The following is a 17,638-nucleotide window of genomic DNA, read 5'->3' on the forward strand; positions in this document are numbered from 1 at the left end:
CATCTAGGTACTCCTAGATACAACATTACATAATAAAATAAAATAATAAAATATAACAATATTATGCAATGTGTGCAACACACATTATCTCAACACTTACCAACTTCCTCCTCACCATCCGTACGGCCTGGAATTTCCAAGTGTACGGCCTGCATTTTCCCCACCATACGGCTACCTAAGATATCCCGTACAGCCATCAACTTGGCCTCCATTTCACTGTACAGCCTCAATGTCAGTACGATGCCCACATTCCTACCATACGGAGTGCACACTCCCTGTCGTATGGACCTTATCATTTTCCCTCCGTACTTCCTTCAGACCCATACGGACACACATTATTCCATTGTACAGCCGGCCTTCAGTGGTTGTGACTAATTAATCTGGGTACCCCCACGGAAGGAACATTACACTACATTGCAATAAGGGGTTTGATCCAACAGTGGGTCTGCCCTTTCAAACATTTATTTTAGTTGTTTCCTTTTTTAGCAGTAACAATACTATTCCAAGTCTCTCCCAAATATTGTTAGTGTAGTTTTTTATTTTTCCTATTTTGCTAATTTTTTCCTACACTTTTAATAATCTCGCTTAGGTTAATAAAGCATGTCTTATTAGGTGAATGGTTGTGAGGTGTCACCTTCTTACATGTGAGCATCCATTAGCTATCTTGGGAAGATACTTTGCTATCTTTAGTCCGATAGATGGTTGCTCCTCATTGGTTGGTGTTGTTACCTCCTCCCTCTTCCTAGCCTATATAAGCATGCTACCTAGCTTGTATTTGCATCTCTTGTTTTTGCATCCTCTTAATGCTATTTTGCTTCCAGCATTTGCATTACTCTCTTGGAGACTAACTCTATGATGTTATTTTGATTTTGTATCATTTGCATTCATAGTTTAGATATTTACTCTTTGCACTAGTTTTCTGAGTTATTAATCTTATCAAATTCTAACATGGTATCAGAGCTTTTCTATGTGCAAGAGTAGATTTTAGTTTCCTTATTTGAGAGATTCGGGGGGGGGGGGGCAAATAAACTTTATTGTAGTTTTTTGAAAAATGAAGTATGCTCTTCTCTTGCATCTTTGGATGATCCTGAGAATCAGAAAAGTTTTGACAAAAATAGTTTTTCTCTGGGGTTTCAATCTCAAATCTGACAACCAACTTGCAAATTTGGAGTTTTCAATCAGTTTTGCAGGTTTCAGCATGCCATTGATGGACTTAGAAAGTTGATCCAGCATTTGCATGTCATATTCTGGTTGTTGGGGTCATTTTTTGATTTTTGGAGCCGTTTTACACTGTTAAAGGCGTCTGATTTACACTACAGCAACATCTTCTGTACATCAGCAAGAAAAACGCTTTCTGGGTTTTGTTCGCAGCCCCGAAAAACCATCTGGGTATCTTTTAGATTTTGCATGCACGCTGTATATTTTGCAGAATCGAGCATGCAAAGCTACAGCCATACCCCTCTCCACTAGCAGTCGCAGATTTGAACGCAATTTTCAAATGTCTCATTCTTGCTCATACGGACTCCGATTTTGATGATTCTTGTTATGAACTTGGCTATTTTTTTGTGCTCTATCCACTAGTAGAGTTGTTTTTTGATTTTCATGCATGAATTCTTCAGAAATTGCAAATTCTTAGCCGTGACTGTGCACAGTTCTCGTTTTGGAAACTTCGGAGGATCATAACTTTCTCATACAACCTCATATCGAGGCAATTTTTTTTTTGAAAGTGCATGATTTTTCGAGTAGATCGCAGTGGTGCTATTTGTTTCCTTGATTATTGTGCCCAAGTTTCACTTTTAGCATATGCTCTTCATGAGAAGGCCCTGTCAGTTTTTCTTCTGTAACTTGAGCATACGGACATATTTTTTCGATCTGAAAAATGCATCGGAAAGCTGGTTCCGAGACGAAGATGATGGTATAAGTGGTTTTTTATTTTTGCTACAGTCTGGTTGCCTATTTTGGCAGTCAAAGCCAAATGTTCTATTTTGCCTTCCGGGAGCCATATCTCACTCATTCGGACTCTTTTCTGGGCTTGCCAAATATCGTTAGAAAGCTGGTTCTGTGAGTTATTCAGTTGCAGAGGTCTTTTATCCAGATTCTGCTCCAGGTTCTTTCTCCTTCGAGTTTTGCACTTTCGCACTCTGGCGGATTACTTGAATTCTATAGGTCCTGGAATCTCTTCTTCTGTTCTTTTGGCTCACTCTTCTTTCTGACTTTTGAGCATTGTATGCTTCTATTCTATTGCATTCTTTTTTATGTAAATGCACTGAGATAAAGTGCCTGCTTTTGCATATCTGGGATCTTGTACACCTTGTGTTTGTTTGTACTCGCACTCAGTTATAAAGTGCCATGGGGGGTCATGATGTTTTGTCATTTTGTGCTCATCCACCTTTGTCAAGTGAATTTTTCTTCCACGACATTAGCCCATGCAGTGTGTTGGTGACATGGCCCTTTATCCTGTGCTTGTACTTCTATTGCACTGTTGGTGTTCCTGATTCTTCTTCTTGCAAATGTTTTTGGCATTGCATTTCAGTGTTCCTGTCACCCCTCTCCTTATTCAACATTATGGGGGGGGTTCACCTATTGGCTCTTTTGCTTCCTTGGTTCGGTTGAGTGATCTACGTATTCAGTTTTTGTTCCTATGTACTAGGCGGATGCAGTGGCTAGGTACCTATGCATTTCGGTGAGATGGTTCATCTACTATATAGACACTCATTCATTCCTACTTTTGGAGGTCACCTCTTCGATTGATCAGCTCTTCAGACTTTGTCTTCTCTACCTGGTCATGCACTATTTCAGTGGGGGTTCTAGCAGTTTCTTCTGACAGTGTTTGCAGCTTCATGCTTTGGAGATGCTTCATGCTCTTTTTTGTTCCTCTCTTTGGGACATTTCCTAGATTGGAGGCTTAGTTTCCTTCATCTAGTTCTTTTTCTTGTATTGGGTACCTGATCAGGCCTTGTTGCCGAGACCCATTTTCCTGCTCTCATAACTTTGCTAGGTTAGCATCCACCTAAGCTTCGCTTATGGGGGGGTGTTAGTGTAGTTTTTTATTTTTCCTATTTTGCTAGTTTTTTCCTACACTTTTAATAATCTCGCTTAGGTTAATAAAGCATGTCTTATTAGGTGAATGGTTGTGAGGTGTCACCTTCTTACATGTGAGCATCCATTAGCTATCTTGGGAAGATACTTTGCTATCTTTAGTTCGATAGATGGTTGCTCCTCATTGGTTGGTGTTGTCACCTCCTCCTTCTTCCTAGCCTATATAAGCATGCTACTTGGCTTGTATTTACATCTCTTGTTTTTGCATCCTCTTAATGCTATTTTGCTTCTAGCATTTGCATTACTCTCTTGGAGACTAACTCTATGATGTTATTTTGATTTTGTATCATTTGCATTCATAGTTTAGATATTTACTCTTTGCACTAGTTTTCTGGGTTATTAATCTTATCAGATTCTAACAAATACTTGTCCACTTTTCAAATATTAGGTACTGATGAAAATAATTATGAAACTCTAATAGCGCTAAGGAAAGCTACTCTTCCAAAACAAAGGTAATACAAACACCCCTCACATACTTCTCTGATGCACACCAATACAAAAGAATCATGCAAAAGAAGAATAATAAATGAATAGAAGTCTGAGGATGGAGTTGTAAAGCCACAAATGACACCATTATAATATTGACGACATCCAATGAATAAACTCAACAATTTCTTCAAAAAAATCATCAAATGGTATGAGTCCACAATGTGTACTGGTTTGATCGATGATATCATATCTTCTGCAACCCGTTTACTTCTTCCTTCTCCTATTTGATGTGGCATTTCTTGCATGGACTTGCTTATAGCCCATCACCTATAGGGATGGCCTTATGATCGTACTTTGCAATAGGAGCACTTTACTTCAATCATTAATCTCCAAGGATTCAAGCAAGGAAAAAAACTTTAGCACCAGCAGATATACACATCAGAATAGTCAAACCAGACTCTTCATTCAAGATCTTTGTTCCACAATTCTCATGGCAGAAGAATATATTTACGAATAATATATCTAAAGATTGTTACATTGTCTATAGCAAGATATTGACTCCCAAAACTAGTATCCAGATAGACATGATATTTCAAAATATGATTTGACTTTTTCTTTTCTTTTTTAATTTGAAATATAAACTCTTCAACTCAAATAGCCCGAGATTAAACTTCATCATATTCAGAAATGACCTTATTTCCTGTTGATTTATTTGTGTGACACATATTAACTTCAATGCAGATTGTAATGAATCTCAATGCTTCTTACATTTGCAACTAGGCTCTGATATCATGTTGAGTTACATGGATTGGTTTCTGCAAATGCAATTACACTACCATTGTTATAGGTATGTTCCAAATGCATATCTCAATCTCTTATAAATATCTCTATGATTGATCCAATATTAGATAATATTTATTAACAATATAAATCACAATATACGTATGTATTATATATAATATATATGTATAATATATTATATACATATATATAATATTATATATATAGTATAATTATAATATTATATATATAGTATAATTATAATATTATATATATATATCAACATTGTATCTTACAATTAAATCAATCCAACTGTAGCTATAATCTTAACATCTCAGTCATATAAGATATGGAATAAGAAGGCATTGTAGGTTGCCTTAAAGTTAAGATAGCAATTCTCCCTCCATGCAATCCCTCTTCATTCTTACATGGTTGTAGATCTTTGGATCTGTCAACAATTCCTTGATGTAGAGGTTGGAAGGGAAATTGCAATAAGGTGCTCTTAGCTGTTCTCTCCCTTCCAAAGTGCAATAGGGTGCCCTCATAGCTGTTCTCCTTACTTGCCACTGTCGGGGGATTCCCTAAAGGAGTTCTCCCTTCCTGAAGATTCCTTCCTTTGTCTTTGACAGACTGTGTCAGTGCCATTATATGTTTAATATTCATTAGTATATAACAGAGATATGTGTGGGTGTGTGTAAAGCTAACATATTATCTCTAATTACAACTGAGAACTGAAATATTAACAAATGACAGTCTGATCTGAATATCAACAGATTGCAATTTATTTCCCCCCTGCTGTTCCTTCACTCCGTTTCTCTTATTAGGACTGATTTCCTCATAAGAGTTCTATGATTTGTGCTGATTGATGATAAGCTGCCATATTTTGTATCATACAGAAATCTGAAAAACATGAAGGAGGAACGATGACCCCATCCTGAATAACCATAATCTTCTCTACATAGAAGGCCATCCTCAAGCAGAGTCCCACTGGGAGGTTAACTCACATGGTGGTAATGTATTGTTTACAAATATCCAACTTCTTGTGCCTATTCAACTCCCATGGAGAGGGGAGGACATGAGAAGGGGAGTCCAAAGAGTATTGGAAGGGAGGGAGACAGTCAAGGTCAATATCAATCCCAACTGTCTTTAGAAGAACAGATGCTTGCACATATCAACAACCGGCCCAACTAGTGGAATCCGACCTCACAATCTCCTTTGAAGAACGATAAGGAAGGTAAGAATATTTGTATCACCCATCAGCTGAGCCCGCAAAGGACCAAAGACGATGGAGAAACCAAACAATCTCGAAAATGGCCCCTAGTCTAAAAGGATGAGCCCCAAACTCGACCAAAATGATATTGAGGGGATAGACTAGTGGCACTAGATGATGCGCCTAAGAAGAAGGGCCTGGACCCTCTCAACCACGGCCCAGTCCGACTCCAACAAAGCGGGCCCCCAAAACACTGAACTATTGTAATGTCCCTAAGCAGGATGACTTGTGATTTTTCCTAATTTCTTGATATTTAGAAACTCATCTCTGTTCACTTTTCTATTTGTGTCTAGCATATTTCATTATGAACTGAAAGTCATATCTTTGTGTAAATATTAGCTCTCTCAGTGTTATGCACAAATTCTCAAATAAAGAACAACTCTAATATAGATATATCTTCAATCTGATTGTGACTTTAAATTGATGCAATTTAATAATAATCTGTATCTATTATGGTGGTTATTATCTCTTCTTTTTCATACTTGCAGTAATCACAATCTAGATTCGAATGATGGCTTTGTAAAATAATGATGTTGCCCTATTGTTGCAATGTTTATATCACAATCCTTGAATGATATCTCTTCAATTTATTCAATCTGGGTTTTCCTTATGCATAATGGGTTACTTTTAGTTTGTAAATATATATAAATCTCATGCCTTTGATTCCTCTCCAAATGTACCTGATTCAACATACTTCTTTGAGTTTGATTCGAGTCTAGAGGACTCGTGCTATTGGAATCTCTACTGAATATTATTCTTTAATTTCTTCGTCTATTCAGTAAGGGTATGATATATTCAGTGACATGTAAGACGACTATTTTTATATCCCAACTAGGTTGTAGGATTCAATACTCTATAACAATTGTTTCTGGTTGCATGGGATTTATGCTTTGTGTTAATTCCACATATTATATAGTTCACCTCCTTTGATAGTCCCAACAAAAAGGTCTTCACTTGGTCCCCTATAGGAAAGCTGAGTTCATATTCTTATACAATATAGCTGTCTGTGCCCAGACTTAACTATACGTATTGCTAACTATTATATTTATTTATTTGCTAAAGTTTTGACTGTCTTTTCATTCTCCTCCTTTGTGCATTGCATATCTCCTTGTTAAATTTTTTAGTTAAATTCATCATATCCATGTGTATTTTCTCTCAAGTGGATCCTTTAGTTTGTGGTTGTCAATTTCAAATTTCTATTTCACAACAAATATTGTGTGCCATAATCTCCCTTTGTGTTGTGTTGTCACTTTATCGAGTTTGAGAATCAGACGTGTTACTTTTGTTTGCAATTTTGGAAATATCAGATAAAAAAATTTGCTTCATGTCCCTATCGCTATTATAAATCCCTTATATGATGCTTAGGCCACAAGGATGGGTCATAGCCCATATCCAAGGGTTTGGTTTTAATTTAATTATTATATGACAAATATATATATATAGATTATTTTAGGGATCAATATTATATTTATATCAATTAATTAATATTAAATATAGACTAAGTTATTGATTCTGGTTTTGATGCTGATGCAAGTGCCGGGTTCTAATGCGCAAATGGGAAAATTATTTTTTTGGATTTTTGGTGCGTTTGGATGTGTCTATATATATATATATATATATATATGCAAAGAAATGCAACAAATTTACAAAAATAAACCATTCCATAATAACAGGGTCTACAATAAGTTGCAACTGCCAATGGCAATCAATTTTTTTAAATTTCCTGTCGTTTTTGTTTATGGCATTTTGTTCATAGGTAAGGGCTAGTGAAAGGTGGTCTGAAAAAGATTAGTGTTGATGTAACAACCAATTTTCCCAGGTCTTAATTAACAATTAACACACTCAAAGAAATACAGCTATTACTTCGTTTCATAGGACGATAGTTATATCAGTCATGTTCTTGTGAATGAGATTTACCGTTAAAATCCATTAGACAAAATTTCTTAACTAAGAACTTAAAAATACCATTAATGAATTTACCATAGAAATTAAAATCCACATACCATGAAATTTGAACCGATAAATCATTGTAAAAAGACTTCTGCAATCACCCAGATTAGTCCACAAATACCACTATAACAAAATCATATAACGACTATCATTCAATACCGCTATATCAAAATCAAGTGTTGATTACGATTAAATACCACTATATAAAATTAGGGCATCACATACCACTGTATCAATTAGGGCATCAATTACCATTGGATCATTTAAGGCTTCTGATACCATTGTATCACTTAGGGCTTTCGATACCACTGGTTCAATTAGGGCTTCCAATACCACTGTATCATTTAAGATTTCAGTTACCACTGAATCAATTAGGGCTTCAGATACCACTGTATCGTTCCTTTCTTTCGATTGCTTAACTATGGCAATAACTCAAGATTAGAAGCTATGCTCATATTCGATATTCATATAAATGAAAAACAGTCCATAAATCTATCTCTCGCATCTAGGTGTAAAATAACTATAACAATGAAATAACTCAATTAATCTTACCTTCTTGCATATACATCATAAAAATAACAATACCTATTTCCGACAACAATTGAATGTATAGCTTATCTTTGTCTGCTGTACGTCCGACAACTTCAGAAGAGGTGAAACATTGTCAGGGGCTTTAACCACCCAACCTTGGACCCTAACTTATTCCCCACACAATCTCTAATGAGAAAGGCCCTCCCTACCCAGAATTGGACTTGGAACATCTATCATCTACCGAGCAATCCTAGCATCTACATAACTCAATTTGACAACAGGAGATTACAATAACAGGGTTGTGCATGAGCTATTTAATAATTCATATTAAAAATGATAAACATTGATATGTCATAACTTATATTGTTTCATGTTATTGCAGATTTTTTTCTCTCACCTCATCACCCATTTCCTTGGCTGCACAGCCGAGTGAGTCCTAGGTGTTCGGAATTCTCAAAACAACTGGTTCTATCAATTATATAAGAAGATTACATGCATCTAGCATTTCACAATCTGTGTTTACATGATTATGTTCTCAAAGGATTCTAGAATTTGTTTCTAATATCCAGTGGCATAATAATTTATGGATCCATAACATGGTTACTTGGCTTTCACTTGCCATGAACAAGGTTAAACTTAAAGAAGGTCAATCTGTAAATATCAAACTAGATATCATCATGATAAATGTTGAGAATTGCTGCTATGAAATTCAATGTTATTGTACTTTTTGTTTCAAGTTTTATTGCATTTGGAAAACTCTCCCATAAGAGATACTATTCAACTCTTTTTATGATGATTCTGGAAAACGATGAAAGTTCTGAAGAAAATCATTATCAATGACATAAATTATACAGCAAAACTTAAAACGTGATCTTGAACAAGAAGGAAGTTTCTATAGAAAATCGAATATAACCTGCAATCTATTGTTATAAAATTCATGAGAGCCATCAGCAAGTATTCATATAATAATTCCAGTTCTATTATTAATCTCTCTTGACCTCACCGACTACAATCAAAATTCATAAATCAGAAAGATGGAAGAATAACAATAACCTGTTACGTATGCAGTTGGTTTTTAGATTGGATCTTGGCCTCCTGTCATCCACCAACTAGTAGTCTTGCTCGGCTTAATGCACCACCCACTTGTGATGATAATGTGATCCAAAAATATGCAGGGTTAGGCAGAAGTGAAAAAAAAACATTGAAAAGGACTGGGTGTAGCAGACTGAATAAGCAGTAATGTTGTAAAAGAGTGATGAGTCGACCTGAACAATCCAACTCTCATATCGTGACTTGGAAAGAAATGAGCTCGGCTTGGATTGGAAAAATGCAACATAAAGGAAATGAATTGAGAGAGTGATAGAGATGTCGTCTTGGTTGGTTCATGGCTTGATTTAAAGGTTTAGCCGAATTCCTCGGCTTCTATCGGTTTCAAGAAGTCCATTCGAATTCAAACATTAATTTGATTTGAAAAGAAGAGAAATAAAGAGGGAAAAGAATTAAGGAGGAGTTGAAGAGTTATAAACTTTATTTTATTATTATAATGCGTTCTTATATATGTTCACATAAGTCTATTGATGAGGTGACAGCATTAGATTATATTATTATAATTTATTGGTGCCATTTATATTTATGTGTTCGTATGTAAGTGTTTATTATAATGATAAGATAAAAATTAATAAACAATCTCTAAAGGTGTGTATTATATTTTAACTCAATTATTTTATGTTTCTCAATTTATTTATTTAAATAGCTCATGCGGATCCCACAGATGTATCCTGTTTCAAGTCACTAGGTTCTCAACCCATCTGCCCAGAGTTGGTGATGCTCTTGTGCCTAATTCTTTTTTGACAATGCTTCCACCCCTCGACATGTTTTCTACAAGAAAATTCTTCGTAATTAAATTTTATTAGCATAATAAATTATTTAATCATAAATAATCATAACGGTTAACCATCTTCTCAACTCCATGAATTCGTGATAAATGATCAACTAGCTTGTTATCTTCACTTGAAATTATAACGACTAACCATCTTAACATTTCACAAGATTAAAACAAATTAAACTGCCAATTGGATTCATGTGAACCTCAATGGCTATATTTTAAATTAAGTCAAAAATTGGGATGTAACAGTTGATAGGAAATATAGGTGGCCACATGTCATATCCCCATTTTAAGATAAAATTTTACTAATAATTAGATAATACAATGTTATTAAATAAATAATGATAACAAAGTTAAATTTAAACTAACACTAAAATATAAAAATAGGAAATAAATGTTATTTAATCTATATTATCAATGAAATAATATTTAGTATGATATTTTAAATAATAAATTGCAATGAGTAAATAAATAAATAAAATTAAATATAAAAGACAATATTGTAGAAAGTATGTTAACTTTCTAAATAGAATTTAATTACACACAAATAAGTAAATAAATAATATAACATAGAATAATATAAATTCCCTAAATCCAATAAAAAGTTGAGATATTTAACAAATAGACATGACTCCTTAAAATCAAGATACAAAAAGGAGGAGAGTTTATTTTAGAGAGGGGGGAAAAAAGAGGAGAAGACAGGAGTTCAAAAAGGAAAAATGGAAGAGGAAAGTAATATGACTTTCTGAAAAGGTATCAATGATATTTAAATGATGTGAACCTTCAAAAGGGTCATAATTATGAATAATTGTGACTCTTCAAAAATGTTGTAATTATAAAGTATTGGGACTTTTCTAAAGAATTTTAGTTATAAAGTGTTGTGACTTTTCGAATGGATTATAACTATGAAGTGTTGTGACTTTTCAAAGGATTTGTATTATTAAAAGTTGTGACTCTTGGAAAAGAAGAAACAAAAAGTATATTTTATCCTTTCCTTATAATTAGAAAAGGAAGAAATTGGAAAGTAAATATAGAGTTGAGATAATCTAGAAGGAATAATTCATTGAAAGGTTGACTAAGGATAGAGCCACATGGACCAAGCAAAGAGGAAGGTGAGAAAGGTATGTTTATGGACTATATTTGTTTAATTATGTTTATGGCATATAGTTTGGAGAAAGTGTGTCCCACCATGATGGTTTTGTCTACTCTTTGACATCAATTCTAATTATCTATACAATGGAGTTGATCATTCTCAATCCTCTGACAATGATAGTATGATTTCAATATGCTCTTCCATGAGACATAGACATTACTAATCTATGTCTCATGGAAGAGCAGATTGAAGCCAATGCATATTCGAGTTAAAGCATTAAAGAATAAAGACACACAATGATTAACATGACAAAGATGAGCAAATTACAAAGACTAACTTCTTTTATGAAAATGCTAAATCTAGTTCACAAAAGAGGATTAGATGAAAGCGTTCACACAGAGAGAAATTTTGTCAACAAATAAAAGTCATAAATTATTATTATTAGTGATTATACTAAAGTAGTATGTATTGATTAAAGAAGTGACAACTACTATGGGAATATGTATTTGTAAGAGGCAACCAAATAATACTATGAGCCAACTTCATCATGGAACTCAAAACAGATATTAAAATTAGGGACTAATTTTCCGATTTGGATTCGAGGACGGATTCTAGTTCGAGAACTGGGTTCATGATTTTTTTTCCCATTATAATTCGTAATGATTCGTGAATATATATATATATATTCAAAAAATAAGAGAAATATGCATAATTGTAAAATTAAATCAGTCCATATTGTGAATCTATGATGCTTGACCATTGATCAATACCAAATGTCAAAGATAAACATTATGATAAAAAACAAAAATTAAAAAACAATTTTTAACTTGTTTTGGCCCCACATTATCTTTTTTGGCCCATGGATCTACGAGGGATGGAGCAGATCCGTGTCGGATTCCCTCGAGTCCACAAGGATTTACGGTCAGCCTGAGCTGAGTCAACACAGGGTCATATACGAACACAGTGCAGACCCAGGATGTCCTAATCCACGAATCCGAACCCAGTACAAATCCGGATCGATTCCGTGGGTCGGTCACATCCACAAATCTGATAATGCAGGTTAGTGACTTAAGTAGTAAATGGAACGATAGAGGTTAAGAAAATAAAACAGCAATTTGCACTATAAAGAATTAATTAGATTATGAAGAAAAAAATAAAAGTGGCAATTTGTTTAAAATATCTAATGAATGAAGCATTAAGATGACAATTCTATATGAGGATAATGTAATCTCATCTTTTTCAGTCATTCCAATGATTGTGGGATTAGTCCATCACTGCGACCTTTGTGGGCTGGTCGTTTGGATAGAGGACACATTACTACATTGTCACCTACTATTTTGGGACATCTCCAGAGTGCAGAGCAGTTACTGGCCAGGTCTAGGCACATTAGCTTTTCATTGGTTCAGTTTGAGGGACTTACTATTTATACTAAGTCTATTATCCTGGTTGTTACTATATTTGGCACTGGCTACTTGAGGCAGTTACAGTATGATGCAAAGTGTCATCAGTTGCACTTTCTTGCTACAATCGTTTGGAGTGTTTCTTAGTACTTACTATTTATAGTAAGTCAATTAAGAGGGTTACTAAATTTAGCAAGGCACATGATGACCAATCAAAACCCCATTTGCAGTGGCGATTAATGGTTGACTTAAGTATAATGTAATCTCATCTTTTTCAATCATTCCAGTTGGGATTAGTCCATCACTGCGACCTTTGTGGGCTAGTCATTTGGATAGAGGACACATTGCTACACTGTCACCTACTATTTTGGGACATCTCCAAAGTGTAGAGCAGTTACCAACCAGGTCTAGGTGCATTAGCTTTTCATTGATTCCGTTTGAGGGACTTACTATTTATAGTAAGTCAATTATCCTGGTTGTTACTATATTTGGCAATGGCTACTAGAGGTAGTTATGGTACGATGCAAAGTGTCATCAGTTACACTTTCTTGCTACCATCGTTTGGAGTGTTTCTTAGTACTTACTATTTATAGTAAGTCAATTAAGAGGGTTACTAAATTTAGCAAGGCACCTGATGACCAATCAAAACCCCATTTGCAATGGCGATTAATGGTTGACTTAGGTATTATTAAATAACTTATAAAGTCAATTTAATGATCATTTAAAAGGACAATGGGGCCATGACCCATCAATTATTTCTTTGAGTGAATTAATTTTAGTTTAAATGTTGCCTAAGTCAAAATTATGGAAAAACACACAAAAGTTATATAAGTTATATAACTTTAACTGAAACAAGAGCAAATTTGTGGTAAATAATTATGTCTCATAATCACGATAGCCTCTTGGAGAGCATGAAACTCCTCAAGGGAAAGACCACTATCACTATGCCCAGATGTTGTTATATAACTTTAATTGAAACAAGAGCAAATATAAAAGGTCGGATCTGTGTAGATGCTAGCACCTGGTAACAGTGCAGATGCATAATGGGATGGTATTGTGAAACATTTGAATGTGTTGGTGAATGAGTTGAATCAAAACCAAAAAAGGATGACAAAAGTGGTTACAAATCCAAATCCAAAACTTGAGCAGAACATGATATCGCTTTTCAAAGGACGAAACATGATGCTACAGTGGACACCATTAGAGAGCAAGAAAATGTTTTCAGTCAAAACTCTAAGTCTAATTTTTATATCAGAACTGGTCCACGTGAGATTACAAATGCACCTAGTATCATACAAAGTTTGAGAATGTTGTGGATGGAGTTATGGATGGCAGTCTGCATGTTATTGATGATACTAAGGAAGATAACATGGATATTGATAGCCACATTAGTTCTGACTTGCATGACAGCAGTGAGGAATTTTGGCATCATGCTGATATTGTGGTAGCCTAAGTCATAAGGTTCGAGTTCGAGTTCGAATTCAAGAACTATAAAATTCGGATGAAGTTCAAAAGGTAAAAAGTTCAAAAAAAATTCAACATTAAATTCACCTTTGTATAATTTATTTATTTTTAAATATAAGTAATATATCTACTAAATTATCAAATAATTTAATATAGCTAAATAGATTAGAAATCATTATATGTATACAAGAATATAAATATAGACCACAACGCACACAAGAAATTGCAATCACAAATATTTATTAAAAGTATATTTAAAATTAAACATAATTTTGAATAAAATAAAACTACTAAAGTAAATTTGATTTTAAAATTAAATAAACTAAACAAATTTTAAAATATTTATAAATTGACTAGACAATTATTTTACTTTTAATTCAAATTTTTTTAATTTCATATATTACTAACTAATGTATAGAAATATAACAAAATATTAAAATTTAATAATGAAATGTTAACATTAAAATTTAATAATGAAATGTTTATATTGAACATTAATACAAAATAAATAAAATATTATTTTATATCATTATAAACATAGAATAAAAATGTACTCTTAAATATTTTATAAAACAACCCTAAAAATTAAACTCTATAAAAAATCTAATTTAAAAATAAGGTGTCCAGGACATTTGAAGTCGCAAACTAATGGAACAGGGGTGCAAGCCACATACGCAGAGGTGGTTGTACCAGTTTTTAATCCTGTTGAAAAAATAACAACTTTTAAGCCTCTATCGAGTAGTATTATTTGCATAAGGGGCAACACCAAAGCCACTAGCAGCAGATTGAGTTGTTGCAGAGACCAGTTTGCAACGATTGGAGCTTGAAGGTTAGCTAATACCTAACGAATCAGAGAAGACGTGGCCAACTTAAGGCTTTCTCAATTTACAATGAATAATATAGAACCTCATTAAGCTATTACATTACACGTTACATTACAGATAACACTTCCCATAAAGATATTAAAAAAAGTCGGTTTCCTGGGAACAACAGACTGAATAGTCTTCATATCTCATCCCAGAATAAACATTTGATTCCGCCATGTTAACCATAGCATCCTAAACATGTCTTCAACCATAATCCAAGCTCGTTGAATGATCCTCAGCCTCACTTAAAAGATATAACACAATTACTAAAAGCTCTCTCTGACAACAGTCTCCACAAAACTTTTCGTTAATCACGCAAATCTTCATAACTCTTTCTGCAAAAATAGACATAGCATCACAACACATTCCTAAATACTCCTCTAAGTGAGCAAACATAACTCTCTAACCATGAACCTCGCCAAACGAATCTTCCTCTACAACTTTGGTTGAACTATCCAGAAAATTGATATGTTGACATCAATGACAAACACTGTCATGAATGTAACACAAAAGTACTCAATCACCTCTCTGACATGCTGACAAACTCCCCCATACAGCTGCATCAAGCATTCATGCTTAACAGATCCATTGATGAGCATCAATATGACTTGCTACCCCTGGAGTGTACCATGCGCTCGAAACACAATACACCTTGGGCTGCTTGCCAGTGCTACAATGACAGCTCCCTTCCATACCAATATAGCAATTTTCTCCACGAGGTTTATTTCTTCTAATGACTCCTCTTTTGGTGGCTCAATTTTCTCATGCTCCTCACTGTCAGACATCAACTCAATGTAATGCATCTTCCCTTTGCCTAAGCATCGGTGCCCTCATTCCTATGGCTCCCTACATGAGCAACAAAGTTTCCTCCTCCTGAGCTCCTTCCTTGTGGCTTTATCCAACCAATGATGGCTTCTTCGAATAGGATTTATCTTTTTCCTTTGGGGTGAGAAGTCATTTGACATGCAAATAATTTCTAGAAGAAGAATGTGTGGCCATGTCACACACCTTAACTGCTGTAGTGACTGTGTTGGGATTGAAACCTCTCACCCTACCCTTTAGGGATTCCATCAGCCTATCCATGAACAACACAATTAATCTCCTCTCTGAGATATCTATTACCGACACAAACAGCCTTTGGAATTTTGTGACGTAATTGTCTATTGATCTGATTTGCTTCCGTTTATCCAACTCCTTGAAGTTGATTTCTAGATCCTTTTTGTCGAAGCAGTCTATCAATCGCTCCGTAAATTCAGTATATGAAGTTACTTGACCTTGTTAGGCAATTTAGCTTGTTAACCTACTAAAATTAACAAGTGATGGATGATCTAAAAGTTGCACTCAATACATGATAGATCCAATAAGTTCCCAATCAATGCTTTTCTCTAGATTGCTTCTAACACACTATACTACTTCTACAATAACAAAAATTGCACCAACCATTACTGCACATTGATCCTTCAATCCCTTTTTCACTATTCTTATGGCAATGGAAAAACCTTAAACATGTTATCCTTAGTCGGCTTCAAAGGCAATTCAAATTTCAAAAGCGAACATTATAACCTTGAGTTATGTGCCTTGATGTCGACCCAATATCAATTAACCACTTTGACTTTTCAACAAACATTATAATCTATATCAGTTTACCAAATCTTTACAAGTATACTTGGTCGGTTAACTGTTCTTCACATTGTGACCAATGGCCTTCATCAAATTTTCACTTCCTCTGAACTTTCAATAGATATTCTTTCACAAATCACTTCACATGTCTCTAATAGACATATCCTATAAACTTCTCATCAAAATTTATTAACCATACTACCGTGCAGCCAAGTTACTACAATTGTTTATGTTTTACCCACTACATTCTACACTTAACAATTATGTCTATCTGATTAATCTATTCACTAGTATAGCTGATCTATGACCTTAAGATCATCTCGTTGCCAACAATGACAACATAGGAATGATGATCCAATTAATCTGACTCATCTAACTGTATCGCACATCATCATCATGCCAACACTACAACCTCTTGCTCAATACATCTAGACTTAGTCAAATTTTGGCAAGAGGATTTATATAAAATATAACATTTAAGTATAAGAAACTTTCTTATACTTTAAGTTATATTTTATATAAATATTGTCAAGATGTTTGAGATAGGTTTATCTTCCTAGGAGTCATAATAAAGATTCTTAATTTTGGGAGTTTCCAACCAAACTTAACCAAATTCAAGATTCAACACGACTTCAACAATGTTACCTTTCGCAACCTATCTTGGCTTTCTAAGGTCAAATTGAGACTAGTGCAAGGAATTTCAAAAGGTGCCAACTCATTTCATCACAAATCTCTCGATCCCAATCTCAACTCTTGACTAGCTTAGCCTAGCTTTCACACATATCCCTAACAGGTTTGACTTCCCAGTAGGCCAAAGTTGCTTTAACTTGTCTTTTCTATTTGGAGACTTGAAAATTGCTACCAAGACCACCTAAGACAACCTAAAAGCATCTAATAACACTAGTCCTACTACTAAAGCAAAAAGATGGGGTCCCTATTTGCTATGGGGCGATGGTGTAAAAACCTCAATAGGTAACTTACAGACATACTTGGTGGACCCCATGTTGTGTACATGCTATGAAACAATGCACTAGAAGAAATGGGGAAGTTAGAGTGAATAAAAACAGTAGTCAATGATGTTGGAGATGTGCAGATGTTTATTTGCAACCACGACACTTAACATGCATTCTTTAGGAGCTTCTCTAAGAAGAGTTCATGAAGCCTATTAAAATCAAATATGCATCCTATTCTTCCTCTTGGAGAGAATGATTGAGTTGCAAGAGTCACTACAACTCATGGTTATGATAGAAG

This window comes from Cupressus sempervirens, chromosome 6, assembly GCF_028749045.1.
Source record: "Cupressus sempervirens isolate cs-2001-9-10 chromosome 6, ASM2874904v1, whole genome shotgun sequence".
NCBI lineage: Eukaryota > Viridiplantae > Streptophyta > Pinopsida > Cupressales > Cupressaceae > Cupressus > Cupressus sempervirens.